Source organism: Rhinolophus sinicus, linkage group LG01 (assembly GCF_036562045.2).
Source record: "Rhinolophus sinicus isolate RSC01 linkage group LG01, ASM3656204v1, whole genome shotgun sequence".
Classification (NCBI taxonomy): domain Eukaryota; kingdom Metazoa; phylum Chordata; class Mammalia; order Chiroptera; family Rhinolophidae; genus Rhinolophus; species Rhinolophus sinicus.
The window spans coordinates 40,395,283-40,421,981 of NC_133751.1; the positions used below are offsets into that span (position 1 = coordinate 40,395,283).

Below are 26,699 nucleotides of genomic sequence, written 5' to 3' on the forward strand. Positions count from 1 at the left end.
TTCCCCCGTGTTCGTCTTTTTGCTTTTAAAACTGTTGATCTAGGCGCCTCTTCACTTAACCCTTTATGTTTAACTCATAGTTAACGTTTACGGCGTGCAAAGTGCAGGCACCATACACATTACCCTCCTAGCATTCTCCTGAGAGCGGTACCTTTATTATCGTGCTCAACAGCTGAGAAATAAAGGCACAGAATTCAAGTAACTTGCAAGACGTCCTATGGCTGGAAGTGACGACGCTGAGCATTATACCCAGCCATTGGGCTCCAGAGGCAATGCACTTTTAAAAAAACAACCTTTAAAAAGTTTTATTAGACACAAAGACTATTTGTAAAATATATACGAATTATAAAAGACACCTCTCCCACGATGGGACAAGTTTTCCAGTTTTGCCCACTTTAAAAACAAACAACAAACCCTTCCCTATTTTTGGGCCTGTTGCCATTTAACCCGGTTCCTCGAGGCCCCGCTCCCCACTCCGCTCCGCGAACGTGTCTTTTATTATGACTCAGCCCAGCCCGCTGCTTGCCAGGCGGCTGACGCTCGCGGCGGAGGCGCCGGGGCCGCCGCTCGGGGGCGAGGGCTCACGCCGCGGCTCGCGCGCGCTCCTCCCGCTTTACGGCTGCTGAAAACTCGGCCCGCGCCCGGCAGCCGTACCGCAGACGAGCCCGCGCCCGTGCCCGCGCCGCTCAGGTAACAGGAGTCCTTCTGATTTCAAAGTTTTGACCGAACCACCTCGGCTCTCAGAGGCGGTGCGGCCTCAGCCGAGCCGTCCGGCCTCCTTCCCGCCCACACGGGCGCGGTTGCGGCGCTAGCCGCACCCCTGCGTGGGTGCCTGGGTGCCGACTGGGCGTCTGGTCCCGGGGCAGAGGGGCACTTGGGCGGCGGCGGGGCGGGAGCGACTGCGAGGGGAGGCGCGCGGGGCTCCTGGCTTCGGCCGCCTCCCGGCAGACGCTGGCCCGCGGAGCCCCCATTGCCGCCTCGAGGCCCCCCGCCCACATTTGCAAGCCGATTGTTGTAAGAGGGAGCCCAGCAGCTCCCAAGTGCCCGTTCCTCACATGCCACTCATGCACACATGCAGGCTGGGCTGCCCGACGAGGCTCCCAAGCGGGGCGCAGGTAAAGACGAGCGGCGCTGCCGGCGGACCTGTGCCCCGGGGCTGGCTCGCCCGGCGACGCCTTCGCGTGTCACGCGGCCCCGGAGGACGCGCAGGAGGAAGTTTATGAGAGGTCGCTGATCCAGCAGCCTGCTGTTAGCGCCTGCGCTGGTGGGCAGTCTAGTGCCGCCAATTTGCCCTCAGGTCTCCTTCTCCCGTAACTCTCCATCCTCTAGTCCCCATCCCCCGTCTTTTTCCACATTCTTTACTTTTTGTTTTCTTCCATTTTCCCTCTTGGTTGGAAATCTCATCTTTTGGTGTTGTCTGTCCTTTTGTCCCTCGCTGTTCGAATACCAAGTACACGGACCGTATCCTTTAGTTCTCTAAAGTTCTTGGCAGTCTTTGCTTAGTATGGCTTGTGCATTCTGAGCAGCCGAGTCCCGGATCCGGGACCTCTACGTGGGACTACGTTATTGGACTGTCCTGTTGCCTCAATTAACCGTGCAGAACAGAGGGCATGTGTTTGTTTGAAACCGACGGTAGAAACCTACGTAACGGTGCTGCTTTGATTGATGGACTACGTTTTGACAAACAAGCCGTTATGTCATAGGTTCCTATAGATTCCTCTATTCCGTTCAGTCCAGTGATAGTTATTTGAATGCCAGTCATGGACAGCGGCTGACAGATTAAGAGAGAAAAGAGATTCAGTTCCTGCCCTTCAGAGACTCCATATCCAGGAGACTGGAACATAATGAGTACCGGGATAGTGGTGCAGAGTCTCTGGGTTGAATGGGGGAGGAAAGGAATAGGGAAAGGGTTGAGTTTTAAACTAGGCTTTGATGTTTGAGTAGGATTTATCTTATTTATTCCCCTTTCCCCCCAGAGTTCTTAATAAAAAAGAAATCTTTCAACAATACTTTCACTTCAATCTATCAGAAATTTTTCTTTACCATTGTCAGTACTTACTCTCTGATCTCAAGACTTCTGGGAAGTATAAAAGTAACTCCTCTTCACAAGGCTGATCTAATGTATTCCTGGTACCATACCAAGAGTATTGTAGACTTACAGGACCAAGAAGAGTGAAATGATACAATTTATTGCATACGCAAAGCATTATTAGGTTCAAGTTGAGAGCTCAATATTCATTTAGTCAACAAAGATTTATTGAGCAGTGTTCTTGGCACTGCCTTCTTGGAATGTACATTCTAGTGGAGGGGGACATAGTAAAGAGAGAAATATATGTTGATACTGTATTGAGTGCTGTGGAGATAACAAAAAGCAAGAAAGGGTGTGTGTGTGTTTAGCAGTTTAAAATAGGATTATAAGGGAAAATGAGAAGGTGACACTTCAGTAGGATTGAAGTAGGTGAGGGAGGGAGACATGGGGTATTTGGGGCAAGAGCTTTCCAGGTGGTGAGGATTAAAAATTTGGATTTGGACATATTAAAGGTTACATGCATTTTAAATATCTAAGAAGGGATGTCCATCATGCAGTCTGAAGGCTAGGCTAACAATATACATTTAGGACTCTTCGGCATATAACTTATTTTAAAAGCAGAGTTGAATAAATTCATTAAAAGTGTGTGATGTTAAAAAACTGAAGTGGACCAACGACTGAGTCTTGGGGCATTCCAACATTATAAGGAGCAACCTGCAATGGATTCTGGAAAAGAGCTGTATGCTAGGTAAGAAGAGCAGGGGAGTGTGGAATTCTAAAAGCCAACTGAAGGAAGTGTTTGAAGAAGGAGGGGACTGGTCCACTGTTTTAATTGATTTACTAAATCAATTCCCAGTGAATGACCCTGATGGTAGCAGTTTCCATGGAGTGGTGGGTGGCGAAAGATTATTTAGAATATTTGTCTGAAGAAGAGAAATTGAAGAGGATGGTAGTATATATATCCCTTGATGAATTTTATTGAAAGGGAAAGGAGAGAAATGGATCATTAGTTGGAGGGTATTTGATACAAAGAGTTTTAAAGATACAAATCAATGGCATGTTGTTACGCTAATGAGAAAGAGCCAGTAGAGATGCAAAACTGATGAGGTAGGAGAGGGGAGCAGTGTTCTTAAGTATGTTAGGATACTATAGGAGACAGACAATAGTTTAGTGGTTACCAGAGGGTAAGGGGGGTAGGGGGTGGGAGATGAGGGTAAGGGGGATCAAATATATGGTGATGGAAGGAGAACTGACTCTGGGTGGTGAACACACAATGGGATTTATAGATGATGTAATACAAAATTGTACACCTGAAATCTATGTAACTTTACTAACAAGTGTCACCCCAATAAAATAAAATAAAAGAGACGTTATATGTTGCTAGGATTATGGGCTATTTGTCGTGATAGGAGAGAAGGAAGAGGGTGTGGACACAGGCAGGATGGGAGTGTGGATGTTCTCTTTCGATCATTTCTCTTATGATGAGTGGCAAATAGTATGGGAATGTTATCTTTTTTTTTTTTCTCCCAAATTTGGTCAGAAATATATTTGATGAGAAAGTACTTTAAGAGTTTGAGAATTTCTAGAAGCGAAGAACTTAGTGTTTTGTTAGGAAAGTAAAGGGGGTTTCTACCCTTGAGTTCTGCTTAGGAGAAGCCTTGGAAAGAAAGTTGAGATTATAAAATAAAAGTTAGCTAGAGGCAAAGGAGGAAATAAGCAGGATCATATCATGGAATCTGGGAAAGGCTGTGATGAGGGTAAGAACATTGAATCTTAACTCCAGTGCTGTTGTATAACTGCAGTGAAGTTCTAAGAATATTGCTATCGTATCAAAGAGACACTTTACTTTTTAAGACTAAGTGATCTTATGGAGAACAGTGTTGTTGCTGGTGGTGAATCTACATATGGAGAGGCAATACCAGAAGTCTAATACCTCTGAAAAGAGATGCTAGCTAGGAATAGATTCCAGGTTGCATTTTGAAAAATGTAATGAATACTGGATTGGCAACAGATTGGGTGTAGGGGAAAGATAGTATTTTTGACAATATTGCTGATGGATATCGAGCAATTTGACAAGATGGAGAGAATGTTGGAGTTGGAAATCATACATTGTTTGGGATGACTTTCAGTTTTTAGGGACCATTTGTTTATTAAATCCTAATTATAAAACATGTTTCTGTCTGAGACCTTGGCAGGGGATGGTGATACCAAGATGGAAGTGACATGACCCCTCAAAATACTGTCTCTAGTAGAGAAGAGATAAAAGAGTGTACACAGATATTCTGAGAGAATTGTGAACATCTTATAAATAGTACTAAGTGCTTTGAGCATTTAAAAAAAAATATGGGAATTATGAGACACTAAAAAGTAGAGAGAATAGTATAATGAACTCCGGTGTACTCATTACCCTTCAAAATCTATCAATTTTCTGCTAATTTTGCCTGTTGTGGAAGAATACAGAAGGGATTGTTTCTGTTTGTAGATCAGGATAAGAAGACTTCACAGAGCCTCTCTTATATAGATAGGTGAAAAGAACATTAAGGCAACTTGTAGAGTTCTTGGTTCTAGTTCTGTACCTGTTGGTACCTTTCTTTTGCTCACTTGTTCTCTGGTCTTCCTTTCTCTGTAGAATGTGGTAGCTACTCTATCTACATCAAGGGGCTGCAAGCTTTAGGCCTCAGGCCAAATCCAGCCCACCACCTGTTTTTAAATTAAAGATTTATTGAAACACAACTATGTCCATCAGTTTATTGTCTGTGTGTGCATTTGTCATAGATTATAGAGTTGAGTAGTTTAGACAGAGATGGTATGGCGAGAGAAACTGGAAATACTTATTGTCTGGCCCCTTATGAAATGTTTGCCAAACCTTGTTCTACATGATCCCTGAGAGTGCTGTAGTTCATATATGGTAATCTATTAAATAGCTGACTAAAAATTAGTAATAATAGGTAATTTTTTTTTGAGCATTCACTAAGAGCCAGCACTGTTATTTTGGTTTGTATGTGCTAATTCATTTCATCTGCCCCCAAACCCTGTCAGGTATGTTCTCTTATTTCTACAGTTGAACCTCAGGTATAAGGTGGTTAAGTAACTTGCCCAGGGTTACATAGTAGGTAAGTGGTGGAGTGACACAGTCTTGTTTCAGCATCCATATCCTTAACTATAATGCTACATTTTCTTTAGATATGTAGAACAGATATATAAAGAATTTTAGCCAGAGAATGATAATTAATTCATAGATCATTGATTTGCACTTAAGTTCTATATTGTGAGTACAGATGTAAAGGCTTAAAGATGTTGACTAATCTTGAATGTACATTACAGTTGAATAGTGTTTGACATTCATTTATGCCGGGACAGAAAACTCTAGTACATCATCATTTTCTCATGAAGCTTTAGTGGATCTTTGAAAGCAGAACACTTTACTTAAAAAGTAAGTAGATATACAGTGGTATAACAATAGGAGTCTAGATATTGTTTCTTCTGACAGTATCAGTTTTTAGGAGTCCATTCTAGTACGTGACATGATTGATGCAGAAGATTAGGAGGTAAGGTCCCAGAGTTCTAGTCCCAGCACTGTCCCAGCTAGCTTTTGTGCCCATGTGTACTCTGGCCTTCAGTTTTTTTACTGCAAAATGAGAAGGTCGCTTGAGATAAACTTAGGACTTCTTGTATCTCAAAAATATGATTGTGTCAATTTTTACATGGTACATTCAAAAAAATACATAAGAGTTTACAACATGAAAGAACCAGGTTCGTTAAGACAAAAATTAAGCTCCCCTTTTTACTCTCTATACACACACAAACACAGGTACAGATGTGTATATCCATAAATATAAGCCTGTACATATGATATAACTATAAAATCGATGTGATTTGTAGTTATATTTGATGTGTAGGGCTACACATCTATCCTTATATTTGTGTGTTTTTGAATTGGTGCAAGGGAATAGATAACATTTTTACCCCTCATTCAAAAACATACAGTTATGTGGGAAGTGAGTCTTGATGAATTCCTTGACCTCTGTGGTCTGGCATTGTGTGCTGTATTTTCTTTAGCAAAATTTGATTCATTGCTCAATTTGTTTGCCAGTTAAAAGCAGTATGCCTGAAATCAGGGTTGTGTGTTTTGCACCGTTGCATGGGCTATTGATGTGAGACAAAACTGTAATTTAATTGTTTTGACATTTTGATCTGAGTGGTTCAGATCAGAAAGGTGATTTATCTTGTATAGAAACCTAGTATTTTGAGTTCAGCATGATGTTTCCCTAACTACTTGTTTATAAATGTGGTTTCAGTTTTTAAAAAGTTAGGTTTTAATGGTTCTAATTACCAAAGTATGATTTGGTAGGAATATATTACAGATATTTTTTAGATACTCAGTCATGAAAAATTTCAGAAGAGCTATGAGTCCTTTACAAGCAGGTAATGAAAATTCTGTATGTTTGACATATTTTCATTGTTTAGAATACAACATATGAGTATTTTCTATGTTACAGATAACTTTTTGCTTTTTTACAACCTTGTCATGCAAAATTACTCATGAACTTTGTAAGCTTTAGGGCTTTATTTATTGTTCAAGGCTTACCTATTGGTAAATTTGCAACTCTGCATAGTCTGTGCCCTCTTATTCCTATGCACCGAGTCCAGTTATCATTGGTGATAAAATAACTAACAATAATGCATTCCTAAATGTACTCCTTATCTTTAGAAACTGGAAAAAAATACAAAGCAGAAGCACTTTTAAGCAAATCATAATCTCTATAAATAGTAGTATTTTGTTTTGTTTTTTTTCATTTTTAATTTAATATCCTACTCCATAACTTGACAACTTCTTGAGGCATCTAGTAGTTCTAAGAAGCAGTTCTATCCCAGAGGGAACCATTTAGGTTTCTTGAACCAACTCTGAAACGTATTCACCTCTAAGCTTTAAACTCTATGAGTGTACTCAAACCAAATAAACATTTTCTGGTGTACTGCAACACTGTTTTGAAATGCTGGTCATAGAAGTCAACTTGAAATTTTTAATTACATTTAGGTAATAAAGCATCCTTTATCCGACCTTCTCAAGTGATGTGAATCTGATTGGGAATGACTGAAGAACCCATATAGTCTTGGACCATTTCCCTAAATTTAAGTTTTCTAAATTCCCAGAAAACTTTCAAAATAAGAACAAGGTATTTCCAAGCAAAATGGCTGCTAATTATGCAGGAATCATACTCTTGTGTGCATATGTTTGTGAAAATGCCTCAAGACTTGTGTTGAGATGAGTCGGTGTGTGAGTGATGTTTCTCAGGGAGGCTCTGTTTGCAGGAGATACACGGTTCCTAGGATAAGCCCTGTTCTGATAAGTCATAGCTGAAATCATAGTGCTAGAAGTTATGCCTCTTCTAAGAATTTCCCCAAAGGCAGTCTAGTCACCAAGATTCTAGTGGTTACCTCAGAATAGGGCCACCTAAATGATTCATCAGTCACCACCTTGGAGCTGGAAAATAAGATGGTGATCTCCAGCTGGGTGATCGGTGATCTCCACCGATAAACATGGCCATCTTCTTGGAATGTCAAATATATTACAAAGTTTTTTTGGGGGAAAGTAATTAAGTAATTTAATTGGTAAATTAAATGTTTAAAAACAAATGAATGTGAATATGACATGCAATGCAAAATAAATTATTTTTAAAATAAAAGTTGAGACTTCAAAAGAATTTATTGCTTCTGGTAGGTCCATAGAATATATCTTCAGACCTTAGGAAAGGACATAGGTTGATACAGATAGGCAGTTTGGTTGTGACATTCACAGTATTTTTAGTCCCATTAAGCTTACTTTTTAACCATCAAATATTCAGATTGTTACTGTTACCCACCTGCTTTGGTTTACTTGCTTTCCTGGTACTTATCCACACTGATCTCTTAGTTTTGCAGGAATAATGTTCTTCTTTACTCTTTTCTATTTTTCTCCTATACTCCTGGCATTGAGCTATTATGATTTCTATAAGATGATTCCCCTCCTTTTGAAAGTGTAGATATACAGGAATTTGCAAAAAATACTACTGAGAGGTCCTGCGATTCCTTTACCTAGTTTTCCCCATTGGTAATGTCTTACATAATGAAAGTGCTATATCAAAACCAGGAAATGTGCATTGGTACAATTTGTGTGTATAGGACTGTGCATTTTATTTCATGTAGAATCATACAGTTACTGCCACAATCAAGATAGAGAATTGTTCTGTCACAGCAGAGATCCCTCTTACAACACTTGGCAAAAGAGATATTAAAAGAATCAGAGACATTTAACCTCATAAAGGAATTAGTCACTTTCTTCTATCTAATTTTTGAATGTTTTTTGTAAAATTCTTAGACCATGTTATACTTTGGTCCACGTAAAATAAAGGTGAAATTTTATTACACTGCAGGAAAGCTTAAATAGTTAAAATAATTATAACAGATAAAGTCATCTGTGAAAGAAACTTTTGAAGGCTCAATCTCCAGTTGGCCTTAAAAACTTGTTTTAGAATATTAGACATTCGTATACCTGAAGATAGGGACCAGATGACATCATGTGGCTTCATCCATCTCTATGATTCTTTAATCCTTATACGTATGCAAAATTGCCCAGAAAAAAACTTAAAGGAGAAAATGGGGAAGCAAATAGAAAGAGGAGTCTTGTACCCAAGCAGCCTTATGTCTTCCTGTGGAACCCAGATTTGGAGGAAAAAATATTAGCAAAATCACTGTTAAATGACATTGTACCACACTTGATTTTAGAGGTGTTAATGTCTACAACAACTACATGAAGATCGCTCTCTTTCTTATTTTGTCCACTACACAAGGGTCACTGTAAGAATAAGATAAGGTGGCATGTGGGGAAACTGTCCAACATACATGAGTATCTTTGGAGTTGGTCAAGTCTGGGTTCAAATCACAGTTTTTTATCTCGGTCTTCCATTACTCTGTGATTCTTGACAACTTGGTTGCCCTCTGTTCTCTCTAAAATAGGAATGATTTTACCAACCTCAGAAGATTATTTTGAAGTTATATCTAATAATAATGTATATGAAGCACATAATACGCTGACCGGCTCCTAATATTTAATAAATGTCATTCCCCTCTCTTTCCCCTTCCCTTTTCAACATTCTCTCATTTTCCAGTCTTGGGGAGGGGGACTTGGTGAAATCAATATGGGCAAGGATGAAACCATTTCATTCTCTGTTCTTTGCCAAGCTCCAAGGAAGGGGCTTTTCTTTCCCAAAGGAAAGTCTTCGTTGCGGTTAGTGATGAGGTTTCCTTGTGGGTGAACGACTGAGTAGATATTATAGGTCACCATTCACCAACATCTGTCTGATATCTGATCACCTTATACTGTCACTCTGCTTAAAAATCTCTGGTGGCTCCTCACTACCTTTTGGATGAAACTACATTTCTTAGTGCACGAAACAAGGCCCATCATTATCTGGCCTCCGTTAGATACTTCATTCTTATCTCCTAAACATACTTTTTGATAGAATCCCCCACCCCAAACCTGAATATAATTCTTTTATCCTCTCATCTTTGCACACATTTAGACAGTTCTCCAAATGACCCTTCTTCGAATGGAAGATGCCTATATATCCCACAAGACCAGTTAAAAGGAATATCTTTTTCAAAACGACCCTGACCCCAGAGCCAGACACACTCTGTCCATTGTGGTTCTGTATTTTCTTATATATGTGACTACCTTTATTGGCCAGTTTTCAATGTATCTTTGTTACCCCTTCCCTCGTGTTCCATTTGCAACATGGGCACAAGTGTCCAGAGTGTGCTTATTGAACCAGTTAAATGAATCGATCTTCATGGCAAAAATCTCAGTGCTCTGTGATGTGCTATAGTAGCAGCTCCAACCAAAGTGGCTCTCGAATTCTACCTCGACCCCCCATGTAAAGATGTGCTCCCCCAAATACATTATAATCTAATAAGTGTACTCTACACTTTGCCTTGCCAGGCACACACAGGTGGCTTAGGCTAATGTCAGGTTGGATTAGTGGCTGAAGATACAACTTCATATTATTAATATCATTTCACTGCCTTTTGTTGCTTAAGCAAAGCAGCTTAAAGCAAAGTATGCTTAAAGAGAAAATGGATTAATAGATAGGGATTGAGGATTTCTTTTTCCTGAAAATATCTGAGAATAGCCACTAAGGCCAGGTGTTGCACCTTTTGCAAGCTTACAGAGGAGGATAGCACACTGTGTGTGTGTGTGTGTGTGTGTGTGTGTGTGTGTGTGTGTGTGTGTGTGTTGGGGGGTGGTGGACAAATGGGTGGGGAAGCGGGGCAGGAATGAAGATGATGATGAATCCTATGTTCATACAAGGGAAGCTTGTTTCTAGATAGTCCCCAAGGACACTTGGAGTATGTAGGTAAGGAGGACATGTTGAGTAAAGAAACACGAAGCTTGAGAGTATAAAATATGTTCAAGAGTTATATTAAGCAGGTGGAGCTAAGCAGGAAAGAATGAGTGATGATCAGTAAGAGAATTGGAGTTGAACTTAATTATAAATGGGTCACATGTAGGTCTCAAGAATGCCACCACCTGGGCTCATGTTCAATTTCTGGGACAATTTGTGGCACTTGGTTCCAGTGCACAGTAGGGATGGCATGGGGTAAAGTGAAGAAATGGAAAGATTAAATCAGCTTAGCCATGTTTTTTCCCAAAACAAATACTGGGACATAACGTTTGAAACATGGTTTGTGGACAGATCTAAGACGTCAGGGATTTTTATAGTGATAACAGGTAACTGGAGAGCATTTGGGTCTAGACTTTAATTCAGGTCAGTTAAATTCAGTAAACACTGAGAGCTGTTCTTTGCTGAGAGAAACAAAGAATGTCCTGATTGCCCTTCAAAGACCTTAAGTCATAATTAGAGTGATAAAATAAAACAATTACTAAAAAAGAAAGAGGGCAATAATGAAAGTAAGAGATTGTGTGTGTGTGTGTGTGTGTGTGTGTGTGTGTGTGTGTGTGTGTGCTGTGTTTTAATTCTCAACACTATGGCTTTATCTGAGACCCTGATTTCTATTTTATTATATAAGTAGAGAAATGATGTTTAGATACTGATATTATTAGATAGCAGTAGCTTATAACAACATATGTAAGATTTGCTTTTTCAAAAGTTTATTATGTCTACTCTTTTCAGCTTGCTCTTTGTTCCTTATTTTGTTGATACTGAACACGTGAGTGTGAAAACTAAGGTTGGTTAAACTTGAAGAAAAATGTAATATTTTCAGAATATCTGCTTTTTGTTATAACATTTAAATTTTATGTGTCCTCTGTTAGAAGCCACATCACATCGTTCTTGGAAACAACTGATAAATTAAAACTAGAAAAAAAAAATAGAACAAGTGTCGGGATACAAAAATCAACACTATTTTACAATTGACTAAATGTATTATTCTCTAGAGGACATTATTCTTATGTTCTTAGAGGTATAAGTTAGTTTAAGAGATCATCTAGTTTAGCCCTTTTCATTTATAAAGTGGTATTCAATTACCTACTCAGACGCACATAGGTCTGACTCAAATGAGACCAGACAATGACTAGAAATTAGTGTAGTGGCTCACAATCCAGGTTTGTGCTGCTTTCCAAATCTATTTACTGGTGTTAAAAAACAAACAAACAAACAAAAAAACACAGCTGTCTTACAAGTAAAGGCCTCCCACCCCCTTTTTTTTTTCATTAAAACGTGCAGATGCACTTTCAGTGAATATTTGTTATTTCACATTATTCTGATGGAATTATTAAACTACTCAGGATTGCTTCCTAGTTTAGTTAATATTTTCTTCAAGCCTCTGTTATGTTTCTTGTGGCTACACAGATGGTCTGAGTATCAAGCCAGCATTCTTCCAGGGCTGAGGAAAACCAGAGGGAATGGGCAGGAGAGTTGGGGGGACGTGGGTTGGAGGGAAGGGGTGGTCTATAGGAGTGTTTCCCAAGGTCTTCAGGAAATTTCCACTGGTCTTTGACAAAATGAGAAAATAAGGATTATCAGTGAGTGTTCCACTCTCTTATTCTGTAATTATATCTGTCTTACACTCTTGAATAACTTTATTGACAAAATAAAAAGCTGGTAACCCAATATCAGTGCTCTCATGTATTTTTTGCTTGTTTTTAATTTATGGGCACAGGAAGTCCAAAAGACTCATTCAGACTCAGTAGTACTGTTTAGAGAGAAGAGAACCAGATGAGGCCTCTTAGTATTGAGGGTCCAGATATTGGTGCCTTGGATGAGAAAAATACAAAGAGACTACTATGTTTTAAAATGGTGGAGATGTCAGGGTTGAGGATAGTGGGGAAGTGAGGAAAATGAAAATAAAGGCTTACTGTTTCTTTAGTTGGTCTTCTCAGAGCCAGTGTTAATAAAGCTAGCATGCAAAGATCATGCAGTGGACATGACTTAGGAGAACGCTTTGGAATTCTGGGTGTCTACAAGTATACTGATTTCGTTCGGTAATCTTCACTCAATTATAAAATCGCTGAGTGCTTCACCCTCAAAATGGGAATCAAAATGCTGGTTTTTGAAACACTGTGGGATTCTCAAATAAAGTGTACCATTGTAAGCTTCAAGGGTAGTTTCTTCACTTGGATACAGTTTCTGACTTTGAAATAGGATTCAACTGAAGCTTTACAGAGTGATATTAGAGTTCTTAATGACAGCAATCTTGCCATTCATGTTTTCAAAACCACCTGCATGTCAAATTGTATGTGCTCTGTAATTACGAAGTGATGTGAAAAAATTAATTTTATGGAAAGTTGCCTTACTTAACACGTTAATGGGATACTGGCAACATTACTAAGATTAAAAGCGATACCTGCTTTACCGATGTTTTGATTTTGTAGGGATGAACATATATACATGCTACTAAAACAAAATGAAAAAACAAAAGCAAAAACGCCCCCTCCCCCAGTAACACCTGTAAATAATCCCCAACAAATAAGAGGATATGCTTGAATACATTAAAAGTCATGGTATCTGGATTCAAATATAGAATAAAACATACTAAGAACTGTTTTAATTTTTTCTTCTCAAAGTTCTAACTGTGTTTTCCTCTTGGATAAGGAAGAGAAAGAATTCAATGATCAATTTTGTGTTTGATTAGCGTTTTTGTTCATGAATAAAAGCAGTGTGGGAAAAATAGAAACATTTAGCATTTATTCCTATCTGAAAAAGTTTGGGTGGAAAAATCCAAATAATATAGATCATGTATTTAAGACTTGTTTACTTATTCTGTCATTTCCTGATAGGAAAACACAACTGTTTAAAAACACAGTGTTACTCTCATTTATTTATTTTAAACTAACTTTCAGGGAATATATTTTTTGAAAAACACAAACACTTTATAAACATTTTTTTTCTAATCAAAGTAATACAGTCATTGCAGAACATTCAGAAAGTCTAGAAATATATAAAGAAATAGACAAATTTACTACCCAGAAATGCCCTTGAAAATCTTAGCATTTTTTCTTCTGATATTTTTCTATTTTATTTTTTTCCTTACATTGTTGAGATCATACCAGAAATGTGAACATTTTGCTTTTTCAACATATTATATATAGAATGTTTTAAATATTTTAAACTTTATAAATGTAATCATTGATAACTGCATGGTATCATCTCATTTAGCCGTAATAAACCTAACTATTTCTCTGTTGTTGGACATTAACTTGCTTGTATAAATATTAAATCTTTAAATTAATGCAAGTTTGTTTTGTTGAGGCTTTCCTTTTCAATTGAGTAAGCTTATTGAAAATCTTTTTGATTAGATTTTCCTTTCTTCCTTCCATTCTCTCAATTACATGCTCGCTAATTGCTGGAAATTTTCCCTCCCTGTTTTTAGTAATCTGAAAAACTCCTTGTTCTCCACTACTGGTGTGAGAGCTTTAGCTTAGTTGGGTTGGATGTATTGCAGTTGTACAAAGTATATATGGCTCCTCTCATTAAGTTACCATGAACCTCAACAGGAGGACCTTACACAGCTTGAGAACTAAATGTACTTGGAGAGAATATGTGCAAAGATGCTAAATAGAATGAGGGGAATGAAATACTATTCATTCATTGTACTGTACAAAAATTTTTGCTAGTATCAAGCATTTACTGTAGTTGTATGCAAAAATGAAGTTTTATGCCAACATTAATAAGATGGGTGCATGCATTATTGATTTTTTAAATATAGAATTTAGTTTTCATTGATTTTAAGAGTACTACAACAGTTTGTCAGTATTATACACATTCTATTGGCTATTTGGGTCATATCTGAGTTTAATAATTATTTTCAATAAATTTTATCATTTCGCAGGAAAGAAATGGATAGTATGAACAAGATTACTGAATGATATACTTGGTTTTGAGATTTCTTGATAAGGCTATGTGGATTTTCTCGTGGTTTAAAATCTTTTTATTCATATTGGAAAAATACTGCTATTTTGTACAAAAGTAGATTGCTATTCAAATAAATATATATTTCTTTGGGAAACTTTCTTAAACATTCCTTTACTCAAACATTATGGTAATTTATTCTGAAAATAAGTCTGTGAAATAAAATTTAATTAACTGTTGAAATTATTTCTGGAAATAGTCACAAAATATTATTATAAACCAAGGTCTATATTTTTATTTAACAAGATGCTTTTTGATTGTATTAGGCTTTCTAAACCACAGTTCCCTTATATACTTTAAAGAAGTCTAAGACAATGCTCTGTATGTGTGTGCATGCATTTGTGTATGTATGAGTTTATTCGAATATCTATATGTTAAAATTACTTTAAAGAATAAATATAATAGTTTATCTGTCATTATGTGTCCTTCAGAACTCTACACAAATCCAGCTTTAATGAATAATTTAATAAAATGATTCATCCACTGTTTTTCCAAATGGAAATCAAATCAGAATACATAACCATTTTGTTTTCACAAATCTACTAAAATCAGAATTAAAATTTCTTCTATGATTTTTTTATTAATTTGATAAGAGTAATTCTCAAAATATTTAGCAAACATTTATTGAGAATACTATGGACTATTTAAAAATAATTTTTGAGGAGTTAAACTATGGAAGTACTTGAAAACCAATGAAAAGTTGCTAAGATGAAATGGAAAAATCTTCAATATTATATATCTCTCCATGTAAAACGCGTGATACTCTGAAAAGTAAAGATAGATCTGGATTCAAAATTGCCAAGTCTGAGGTAATTTAGAGAATTAAGTCGGTGTTGGTAGAGGGTGTAAGGATATGCAACTTTTCGGTTAGGAGATAACTCTCACAGCACATTCTTGAGGTGAAAGTAAAAAAAGGTGAAAGGACAGTTTAAAAAACACAGAGAAGTTAGCTAAAATAAGCAAATTCATATCACCGAGTTAAAATAGCAGAGGGTCTACAAAGTTAAGTTTTTGTTTTCCTTTTAATTGATTGATTGATTTATAATATAGAGGGGCTGGTAGACTCTGGTTTATGAAAATGGTAATTCAGTAATCCCATTTGTTTCGTTGTCAGCATTCTGTCACATCATTACAAAGTTACTTGTGAGCAGTCTATATATCTGGGTTTTAATTAGCCATGGGACCATACAGAGTTTTAAAGTAAAAGTAATTGCTTAGCCTCTGATAACTTGGGCACAGCGAATCCCCTTTAGAAGAATGCTATCTAAAACAAACCATTGTGTAGAGGAGACAGGAAAATACAGTTTTCTTGCTGGGTCTTTAGGGAGGGATTTGCAGATTTTGTGAGATCCTGCAGAGAGTCAAGCAAAATCTGCATTACAGCACATTATCTCCTGTGAGGAAGAACCAGCAGGACTGCTTAAGGTTCTCAACTGTCTCTGTATGCTTTTATCCTACTATGTAAAAAGCCTTCCACTTGCTGGAAACAATAACTGTTGGAACATTGAAAGAAAAGGATAAAAGAATAATTAAAGTATCAACACCTTTATGGCCAAGCTTGACAGGAAGACTAGGAGTCAAATTGAAGGGTGGTTAGATAAGCTGATACGATTTTCCATACATTCTTTGTTTCAAGAAATAGTTATATTAGAACCCATTTACCCTCTTCTAGAGTCCCCCCCTTACCCTCTGGTAACCCCTAAACTATTGCTTATGCCTGAGTTTTTGTTCTTTCATTTGTCTTGTTCTTTTGTTGTTTTCAGGTTTATATACCACATATCAGTGAAATTATATGATTCTCTACTTTTTCTGTCTGATTTATTTCACTTAGCATTATAATCTCAAGATCCATCCATGTTGTCACAGATGTTCCTATTTCATCTTTTCCTACCACCGAATAGTATTCCATTGTGTATATATACCACAACTTCTTTATCCATTCATCAATCAAAGGACATTTTGGTTTCCATGTCTTGGCCACTATAAATAAAGCTGCAGTGAACATTGGAGTACACGTGTCTTTATGGATAAATGTTTTCGGATTTTTTGGGTAGATACCCAGGAGAGGGATTGCTGGGTAATGACTCTGGGTGATGAACACACAATGTGAGATATAGATAATGTATTACAGAATTGTACACCTGAAATCTGTGTAACTTTGTCATAATCTATGTAACAATTGTCACTCCAATAAACTTTAATTAAAACAATAAATAAATAAAATAGAGTCACACACACACAAAAGAAATAATTATAGAAATCTAAGGGGAGAAAGCCATTAGGTTAAGAATACCTGATTTATAGACATAGCTGAAGTCTTTTTTTATGCGAATCCTACATTTAATGCTATCGTCTGATGATTATCTTCCTATTTTTTTCTGTTTGTAGTCAGGTTTTCAAATTTACTTTGTTCATCGTCTGTTTAAAAAGAAATAAAAGTGATTGGGAATGCAAAGTTGAGTAAGAAATAAATTTAAAAATAATCACTAGAGGTTCAAAGGATAATTTAGGAATTAGGAAGCTGGTATATGTATTGCTAGGAAAATAAGGAATTCCAGAAAAACCTCATATTTCTGAGCTACAATATTTCTTGGTTTTAACCTTTATCATTTTATTTATTTAGACCTTATTAGCTTTGGTGGTAGGGTAGTTTATAATCTTCAAACAATTTTTGAAAATGAATAAAATTGTTGCAGTTATGTTTTCATTTGATAGACTTTATCTAATATAACAGCCCATTGCTCCAGGATTATAATGCATTAAAGTGAGTTAAGTAAACACAGTGGTTGATTTTGACAAATTCCAAGTGAACGTTAAATTAGATTAATATATAGATTGTTTTTCATTGTATTACCATATAGATTATTTGGAGAGCAATTTGGTAATGTTTATGGAAATTATCGCTACATGTACACTTGAATATAGCATTTCTATTTCTACAGGTATATGCACACATGAGACATGATGTATTTCAAAACTTTAACAGCCTGTTTCTCTTCTGGACATTCTTCACGGAAGTGTGGTATGCACACAGAAGTGAACACAACTTTCTAGACAGGATCTGAAAATACAAATGATAGTAGAGCTCTTACCTGTCTTGTTTCAGATTGTTCATGCATATGTGTACGTTTTAATGCTGACTAAGAACACATTAGTTCTTTTGGCACCTAAGGCACACTTGTCTCGTTTTGAGTTTGAGAGCCATTAGAGTACCTAGATATTTTTCATATGAAGTGCTACTAATTATTAACTCTACAATTACTGTACTTTTTATTTCTGACATAAAATAGTTCTCATTTGTGCACTATAGAAAAAGGAAAAAAAATAGAAAAGTAAAAAGGAAATTCCAAATTGCACCGTTGCAGTCTCTTTTAATACTTTATTGTATGTCCTTGCAGCATCCTCTAGATCAGTGTTTTCAAACTGTAGGATGATACCCATTAGTTGTGAAGTCAATTTAGTGAGTTACAACTGTATTTAAAAAATAAAAAAAAAGAAACAGAATAGTGTAAAGTGGACATCATTGTCTAACATTGTACACAGAAAGAGTAAGTATTGTTCCATGTAAATATATGAAGTACTTTTATATGTGCAGGTGTGCAGTGGACCAAGATGTGCAATGTATTCCTAAGAAGGAATCACAGTAAAAATGAAGTTTATTAGAGGATTGACTTTCCACCTTTCTTTTCCTTTTCCTTTCAATTTTTCTGTCCTCCTTTCTCTTACTTTCTCCCACCCTTTCTTTCCTTTTTCTTTTCCCCACACAAATGAAATCCTATTTGCATTTGCTGTTTATAATGATTACTTCATTGAACTACGTTTTGAACAACTTTCTTTGTCAAGCATTTGTTTTTAGGGGCATTTTAAATGACTAAAGAGTATTCCACTGTGTAAATGGCTCAATCATTGATTGAGTTTTATAATTTGTTTTAACTCTTCCTTTTTTGTTGGACATTTTGGTTGTTTCTATTTTCAGGATTTTGAAATAAATCAGCTGAATGTTTAATGTTTTCATACAGTCTCAATTACTTTATTCTTATGAACAACTTACACAAATACGATTTATGTGTAAAAAGACAAGCTGTATTTTCAAATCTTTTATAAAAAGTTCCCAAGTGCCTTCCAGCAATGCTCTAATTTGCAGTGCCTATCAATTTGATAGTTTAAATATGGTAAGTTATTGTTTTTCATTCTATATTTTCAAAATTGATTTTTGTATCTTAAGGTAATACCTTACATTTATTTATTTTACATTCCAATGTATAAATATAAGCTCTTCCTTAAAATCTTTCAACTCCTTTTAAATTATTCTTTCTTCTCAAGATGAGAGATAACGCCAAGATTTACGCTGTCTGCAGATGTATTATTTATAAGCCTATTATTTTGTCATCCAGTTCACTGAAAACAGTATTGTAAATAGTTTGAGTCCAAATATAGAATCACAAGGTATGATACTAGAAACATTTAATCCACATTGGTAACAATCTCAGAATCTTGGGCAAATGTTCAGCCATCTTTAAAACTATGTGCCGCCCACTCTTTTCCATCTTTTTCACAAGGATGCCATGAAAGATTTGATCAGCTTTTTTTCTGAAGATCTTATAAGTAAAATACATAATTGTTATAAGAACATAACCTTTAGAAGTAGAGTGTTCTGGTTTTGAATCATATGCCCATAATTGAATAACTCCATGACCTTGAATAGGTTGCTTTATCTCTGCATGACTCAGTTTCCTCATCCTGAAAATGGCAATAATAATATCTTTCATCATAGGGTTATTGTGAGGATTAAATAAGACAATATTCAATGCATAGCACTCGTAAAGTATGTATTCAATGAGTGTTGACATTACTGTTAATAACTTTGGTGTATGTACAATTGTTCAGGTTAGTAATTTTAATAAAAAAGAAAATTAAAATCTGACATGGCCTCTTAATGGACTCATGATAGCTCTGTGTGATTAGTGCCTCTTTTTATAAGAGCTCACAAATCATTTATTAAATAATTTTTATAAGATGTATGCTAAAAGATTGCTGGGGATTGCATTACTGTCTTCATTCTCTGTAGTTTTTATCCTCTACTCTGTTCGAGAATCAGGATTTATGTTCTAGTCTAAATCTTCTGGCACACTCAGTGATCATATCTGTAGTTCATGAGAAAATTCTAAGTAGAATTTGTCTGGGACTGAGGAGTTGAAATCATTTGTGTAAGACAGCCAGGTCCTCTTATTGTCTCTCCATCTATTTTAGCCTTCAGTTAGCTCTTAATCATGTTTATTATACCTTTTCCAGTTTGAAGATCATCCTCTTTGATAGAACTAAATAGGAATCGAATAGTTTCACTTTATCATTTGTTTCCATTCATTCAGAAAGTGTTTATTTAACAAATAAGTACACAGCGTTGCTCTGGTGATTGAGGAAAGAAGGCCTTGGAAACCAGATTGTCCACAGAGTACCAGTGTGGTGTGAGTGCGAGTGTGTGTGTGTGTTTAGAGGGGGAATTTGTGAGTATCAGCGAAAGAGGGAGAGATCACAAAATTCCATTCATAATATTTCTCGTTTTAAATTTCCTTTGTTTCTTTGCTTTACTGTATTTATTATTTCATTAAACTTGAGGACAAAATCCTTGTTCCTTGCCAACCATAATATTCCCAGTCTATATCAATAGGCATAAGTTGCAGCTCACATTCCAAGTGTTCAGAACCAGATGTTGCTCTTATAAAACCATCTATATAATTAGCTATTCCCTTTCCATATTTGTGTTTATTTCCCTACATCACTACCTTCGATAGATAGGAGAGATGAAAATATTACCTAGATTTCCATGTCCTTTATTTATTTATTTAGTTTTTACCTAGGACAGTATAGGTTTTTCTGACAGAATCATGAATATGATTCAGTGTAAAGGGCATAGTCTTTGGAATTAGAGAAACTTGTGTTCAAATCACCAACACCTCCTCTAGTTAGCAATGTGATTTTCCCTGTGTTTCTTAAAAACTTCAAAACTAAATTTCAAAATATGCCAAACAGGTTTAATACTTATCTGGGTGAATGTTAGTTATCTCTTACTATTTTGCCTTGCTCTGCCTGCCAACTTGAATCAGTAGACCTGGGTAGTGGTTGAGCATTGTTACTACCTTCGATCTCAGCCAGAAGACTGGAAGGCTATAGGGCTATTAAATTTTGAAAGCCTTTCTAGCAATCTGAGGTGATCTTCCCTAAGAAAATACCACTTTCTGCTTAACTAAGGCAAATCTACAGTCATTGTCAAGAACCATCATCACATGTTTCTTCCTCCTCCGGCTAATAAGTCACTTAACCTTCTTAATAAAACTTTTCCTTCCTGTGAATTCTCATTTTATGTGTCAGTGGAATTCAATTTCAAAATTGGGAGATTGGATTCTTTCCCTTTCATGATTACTTCATTTAATGCCAACCAGTTGTGCATACTGAAAATACAGTACGGTGCCTAGACATATTTAAGAGCCATTATAAATTAAATTCATCGTTAAGACCTTGCCTTACCTCATGAGATGATATAAAAGTTGCAGGATTTGTGTTTTGTTTTGTTTTCATGGAAAGGGGTGGAGAGAAGTGATATGGTAATAATAATCTTGGGCTAAGAAAAACAAAATATATTTATTTTGGAATTCGCTATTTAATTGCATGTTATTTAAAATGAAGAATGTTTTCCCTATAAATCCATATTTTGAGGTTAATGTAAAAAAATCTTATCCTTCACAACTCAGTGTAATGGGAGTTATGTACGTTCTCTAATGACCTACTGAATTTAACATATTTCTAGTGAAAATTTCCTCAGGCCATTGATTCACAAATTTTAATTAACCAAGTTGAAATTAAGATTCTTTTAAAAACACTGAATGCAGTCATGAGGATTCAGAGTTTGAAAATTAGGGTCACAAGTTTCCATTTATAAATAAAACTTTCTCAAGTCATATTAGAGATGAGAATTTTTGACTGAATAGTTAGTATGTAGTAGTTAATGAGGAATGAGAATTAAAGTATATTTTGCCAGAGTAATTTTTGTCATTACTATAAGTGTGAGCCAATCTAATCTATAGAAGGGAGTTATTTGGAAATCAATAGTATTTTTATAGTAATTGGTATGAATAGACAGTTAATGAAATCTGTATTTTGTAGTTTTGTGTTTCTTGTTGAATTCATCTGCTACCACTTTACTTTTTATTTACTTGGAAAAACTTCTACCTTCTTGCATTTATACCATCTTTCTTCTCAGGGGATTCTTTTTCAGTCTTCCCATAATTTAGTCCTCAAAGCTTGTTGAGTGTCTGTGTCAGGCCCTGTACTAAACATGTGGAATCTGAAAATGAGCGAGACGGATGTTTTACTTTCAAGGGCCTTCTAGTATGCTACGGAAGAACTACATATGCATTTTCATTTTATTTAAATCTCAGAGCAGGTGAAATTATTGAGAATTTTGTTAACAGAAAGCATTTATTAAGTGTCCAATAGTTTTTTTCCATTGTATTACATGCAGTACAGGCGTGGTCCCTGTCTATTAGTCATTCACAATCTGGTATAGACATTGCCCTTTTAATAAGACTTGGTATTATATAAGAATAGGAGACGTTTTCAAGGAGACAACTCAAATTTGTGAGGAGAGAAACAATACTTAATCAATAGTGTTTGGACTTTTTCATAGGGACATGGGAAATGTTTAGATTTTTACCTAACAGTTCATAGCAAAATACATTCCAACTGGGTAAGTCAAATTAAAGATAAGCTACTGATAAATTAGAAAAAAGTAAAATTGAATATTTATCAAACATCTGGAAGGAAAGGAATTTCAAAGTCTAAAAGCAAAGATACATTAAGGAAAAGGTGGACTGATTTGATAAAATTTTCTACATGAAATAATTAAAAGGGAAAAAATGAACTCTGCAGAAAGCAAAGTAGACGATATTGATGTTGCAGCATATATAAAATACATTTCAGAGAAAATATTAAATTAATGAATAAAACGTAAGGGATGATTATATAAATAGTGAATCTAATATTTTATAGAGTTTGTAAAATGTGTTTCTTTTAGTGTCATAGAAAAGTAGTTACAGGGACTAAAGTTAGAACAGAAAAGAGTAATTTATGGGAAGATTGACTAAGTTTCTAATTAATGATACAAACTGTTACACTGAAAGAATCACATACTCTGTGAAATGCCAACATAAATCAGGCACTCATTTATTCTGCAAACATTATTTGAAGATTTAATATGTTCCAGATACCATACTAACTGGTAAAATGATAAATATGAATAATAAAGATTCATTTCTCAAGGAATTCACAGCTTAGGGATGAAACACTTCTTGCTCCAATTGCCTTCTCTCTTCCTCGTGTAAGTCTAATTCATCAGTCCATCCACTCATCTGACCATCCAAAAAACAGATTTAATAAGACCCTAGAAGGCATAGGGCCTTATGATAGGTGTAGGGATATTAAGGTAAAAAGTGAAACTCTGTCATTAAGGAGTTTAGTCAAAAAGATGAGCAGAGGAAGTGGTGAAGAGATACTAGAGATAGAAGGTGTTCCAGAGAATTGATATCTCTAACTTCATGAGTGGAAATATACACTGTGTTGGGAGATATTAAAAATTAACACCAAAATGTTAATGCATTTTTGTATTCAAATTCTGCACTCTTAACACGATTAAAAATCTTCTTGTTATATAATACTTAATGAATTAAGTAATCAAATCATTGTGAGAACAACAAAATTACTTGTCAAAGACCCCATGCAAGTTTATTAAGTATAAGTTGATTTTGCCAAATATCTGCCTTTGTGATTTGTTAATGGTTATTTAAAGACTAAAAATACAAAAGTCTTCTTTTTGACATAAAGGACACAAATATTACTGACAGAATGAAGTGTGGTCAGCAGGAGAGGACAATAGCCAAGAACTTTATAGGGATCAGTTGTGACGTATCTTGCCTTTGTTGGGCTATTTTCATTTAATACCTGCTTTTTATTTGTCCTGTCCTATTTCACTCTTCTCATTTTCAGCCTTCCGTTCTTTTCTTTAGATTTATTTCCGTGTTATAGTTAATGTCATCTCTCCTCTAATGTTTCATTATAATGTCCTAATTTTCTCAGTTTATTCAAGTGGTCCATTCATTTTTGCATATTTTTCCCTAGGTATATAAATGCCCATAAATGAGTATGATTCTTAAAATATGTTTGAGTGCTGTAAACTTTGAACAAACTATACATGTTGCATGTTATAGAAGTGCTAAGGTTAATTGTTTAGTAATAGTAAATAAATGCTCAGAAATGGATTAATTCTTATAAACCATTACCTACTTGACAGTGTCAATATTTATTTCTTGCATTGTGTTTATTTTTTTTTTCTACTGATTACTACTGGATACCTGTTTATACATTGACTGAAGTTATTTCACTAATTATGCACAAATGAACTTTGGTTCAATGAATCAAGTGTTTTAAATGGGAATGACTGAGGAGGTGTTATGAAGAAACTAATTGTCTAGGATAGGTGTAGAAGCCTCAGAGACCAGATGTCTTTTGACCTTGGTCTCACTAAATATTTCTGGTTGAAATTTACCCTGAATGGCTTATAACCAAGACTAAAGTTCTATGAAAATTAAAGAGCAAACCGCCCCCCTCCAAAAAAAAAAAAAATCCCAAAACCCCAGCAAATTCATCCACATGCTTTGTTTCAAAATGTGCATGCAGTCTTGACTTTATGAAATATCTTCCTTATGGTCATTTTGTCATGTAACTGATGTTTGGACCAAATAAGCTTTCCTTGATATAGAGCTGGGGTTGAAAACTCATTTTGATGATTCTTAACTCTGCTCTTTCAACATGTTTTCCCAATTTTGTTTATAATAGGACATTGAAAAAATAAACCACGTGGCAAAGGAAGGAAGTGGAAATAAATCAAAACTGGTATTTATTGTATATGTCCCAGTGGAATGCTTGTATAGGCACTCTGAATCACTTTTAAACAGTTACTTGTTTAAAATGTACACTTAAAGATTGACATCTTAGAATCACAGAACATCATGTTGTGTGAAAGTAAGGGGCAATGATTTGCATTAAATTGCTGCCTAAATTGGTTAATTGGCTTTCTACAGAACTCCCTTGTTTAATTTGTTTTTGAAATAATCACAGTTACATCATTAAAAAAAAAAAAAAAAAATGCTTCCAGAGCAGGAGTTTGCATGCTGTAACTTAGCTGTTGAGTTCTTATTATCAAGAACAAATCTGCAAGTGCCCTAGAGCAAAAATTACCCACACACAGATTTCCTCTGGGAAAGGATTAAAACTGGAAAGCCAGTGAGCTAAAGAGACTAGCATTCTTGGTTTATAAACATTGAATAGGTGAATAACTGTGCTAAGGAACTGCACCGGTATTTGTTCACTGTTATCCATGAGTATTTGTGTGGGAACTGATAGGAACAACTGTAGTTTGAAGGTGGTGAAAAAGAAAATGGTTGTCATGGATTAATGGAGAACAAGCATGGGCTATATCTGTGCAGGAAGAGTATAATGAAGAATTGAGAGGTTACTACGTTTAGCTGCAAAGAGAATGAAAATCACTGTCCCAGTTATCAATTGTTTAAAGTAAAGTATGGCTTATTTACCTATTTACATGTGGAAACTTTATGATCTATTTATGATTCAGAATTTTAAATTACATTTAAAAATATATTTTACAAATATGGATTTGTGTTTTCAGAAAGTTATGACTGATTTAGAAAGGAAATTTTTGTCTTATATTTTGAATTGTATCTTCTGATACATTTATAGAGATGTGCAATTGTAAGGTTTATGGTAATTTAAATTTAGCCTCTGGAAAACAAGACTACCCCCTAGTGACAACATCTAACAAAGTTTCTGAGAATTTATGCATTAGAAAAACAGTACTATCTTATGTACTGTGCAGTTACATAAATACCTAGAGTCTATTGAGATTGCCATTTAAAATATCCATGGTATATATAGAAAAAATGTAGTATCACTTATTCAAACTGCAGTAAAATGAGTTAGTTTTAGAAATCAGATGTGATTTGGGAAATATTTTTTTCACTCTAATTCCACAAAAATACAGTGCTCATAGATAACCTCATTAAAATATATTAATGAATGTGTATTAGATATCAATTGAAAAGCTATTTAGTGGTGGTGTTCATGGGTAATTACCAATACATGTGTTTTATATATATATATATATATATATATATATATATATATATACACACACACACACATACACTCACAAACATATATACATATATATATATATATATATATATGTATGTATATATATATGCATCACACAGAAATGCTGAAAAGTTTTAGTTTTAAATAGTCTTTTTATCCCAGCAACATATGAGAAGACACTTTTGGGCTCATCTGCACTAATAGTGGGAATCTGCTTTTATGTATTTGCAGTTTGATAGGAATGAACTGATAGCTCATTTTTACTTTAGTTTACAAATCTCAGATTCTGCGCTTTTGTTTAATGCTTCCCCCCAAATTTAATTTTCTCTAATGTAAATTGCCACTTAATGGCCCATTTTTCTATTGGGTTGTTTATATTGGCCATGTCAAGTTTTAAGGACTCTTTTATACCGTAGAGTTTAATTGCCCTCTTTATTTAATATTTTTCCCAAATTTATATTTTGTTTATTGAGTTTATTCATATCTTTTGCCATACAATATTTTTAAAGCTTTGTATAGTCAATTGTTATCTGTTTTCTTTATAATTTTATAATATATTCACCTTGACTATGAAAGTCTTCCAAAACTCTACATTATACATATAATAGGCTTGATTTGCTAGCAGATATTTTGTTATTTTATTCTTTTATATTCAAGTCTTTAGTCCTGAATTTTTAAATATATAAAATTGTCATCTCACTTTATTTTCCTCTAGATGTATGTTTAGTTTTGCCATTATTAAGTCATTCATCCTTTTCTCCTTGCTGGTCTCATTTTTTGGCAAATTTATCCATCTGATAATCATATTATCACTTGTTATTTTTTCTTACATTAATGCCATTATTTGTTGATAGAGGCTTTTTCAGTAATTCTGAGATATGTGCATTTACCCTCCAGATTTTTTTTCTTTTTTCCAGTTCTGGGCCTCTACTATACCGTATAAATTTAAGATAATTTTATCTGATTAAGGGCTAAAATTGGGTTTCTAATTGGGATTTCACTTAGTAACATTGAGAGACTTGATATTTTTAATAATCAGA

At 35.2% G+C, this 26,699-nt stretch overlaps 1 protein-coding gene across 2 annotated transcripts in view; it reads left to right on the forward strand.

The window, feature by feature from the left end:
- The first annotated feature begins 441 nt into the window (after positions 1 to 441).
- Positions 442 to 26,699, forward strand: part of NAALADL2 (N-acetylated alpha-linked acidic dipeptidase like 2) — a 1,208,457-nt gene continuing 1,182,199 nt past the window's right edge. For both annotated transcript variants that reach the window (XM_074328105.1, XM_074328114.1), the window contains exon 1: positions 442 to 690. The gene's annotated coding sequence lies outside the window, so the exon portion shown is untranslated. The remainder of the gene's footprint in view (positions 691 to 26,699) is intronic.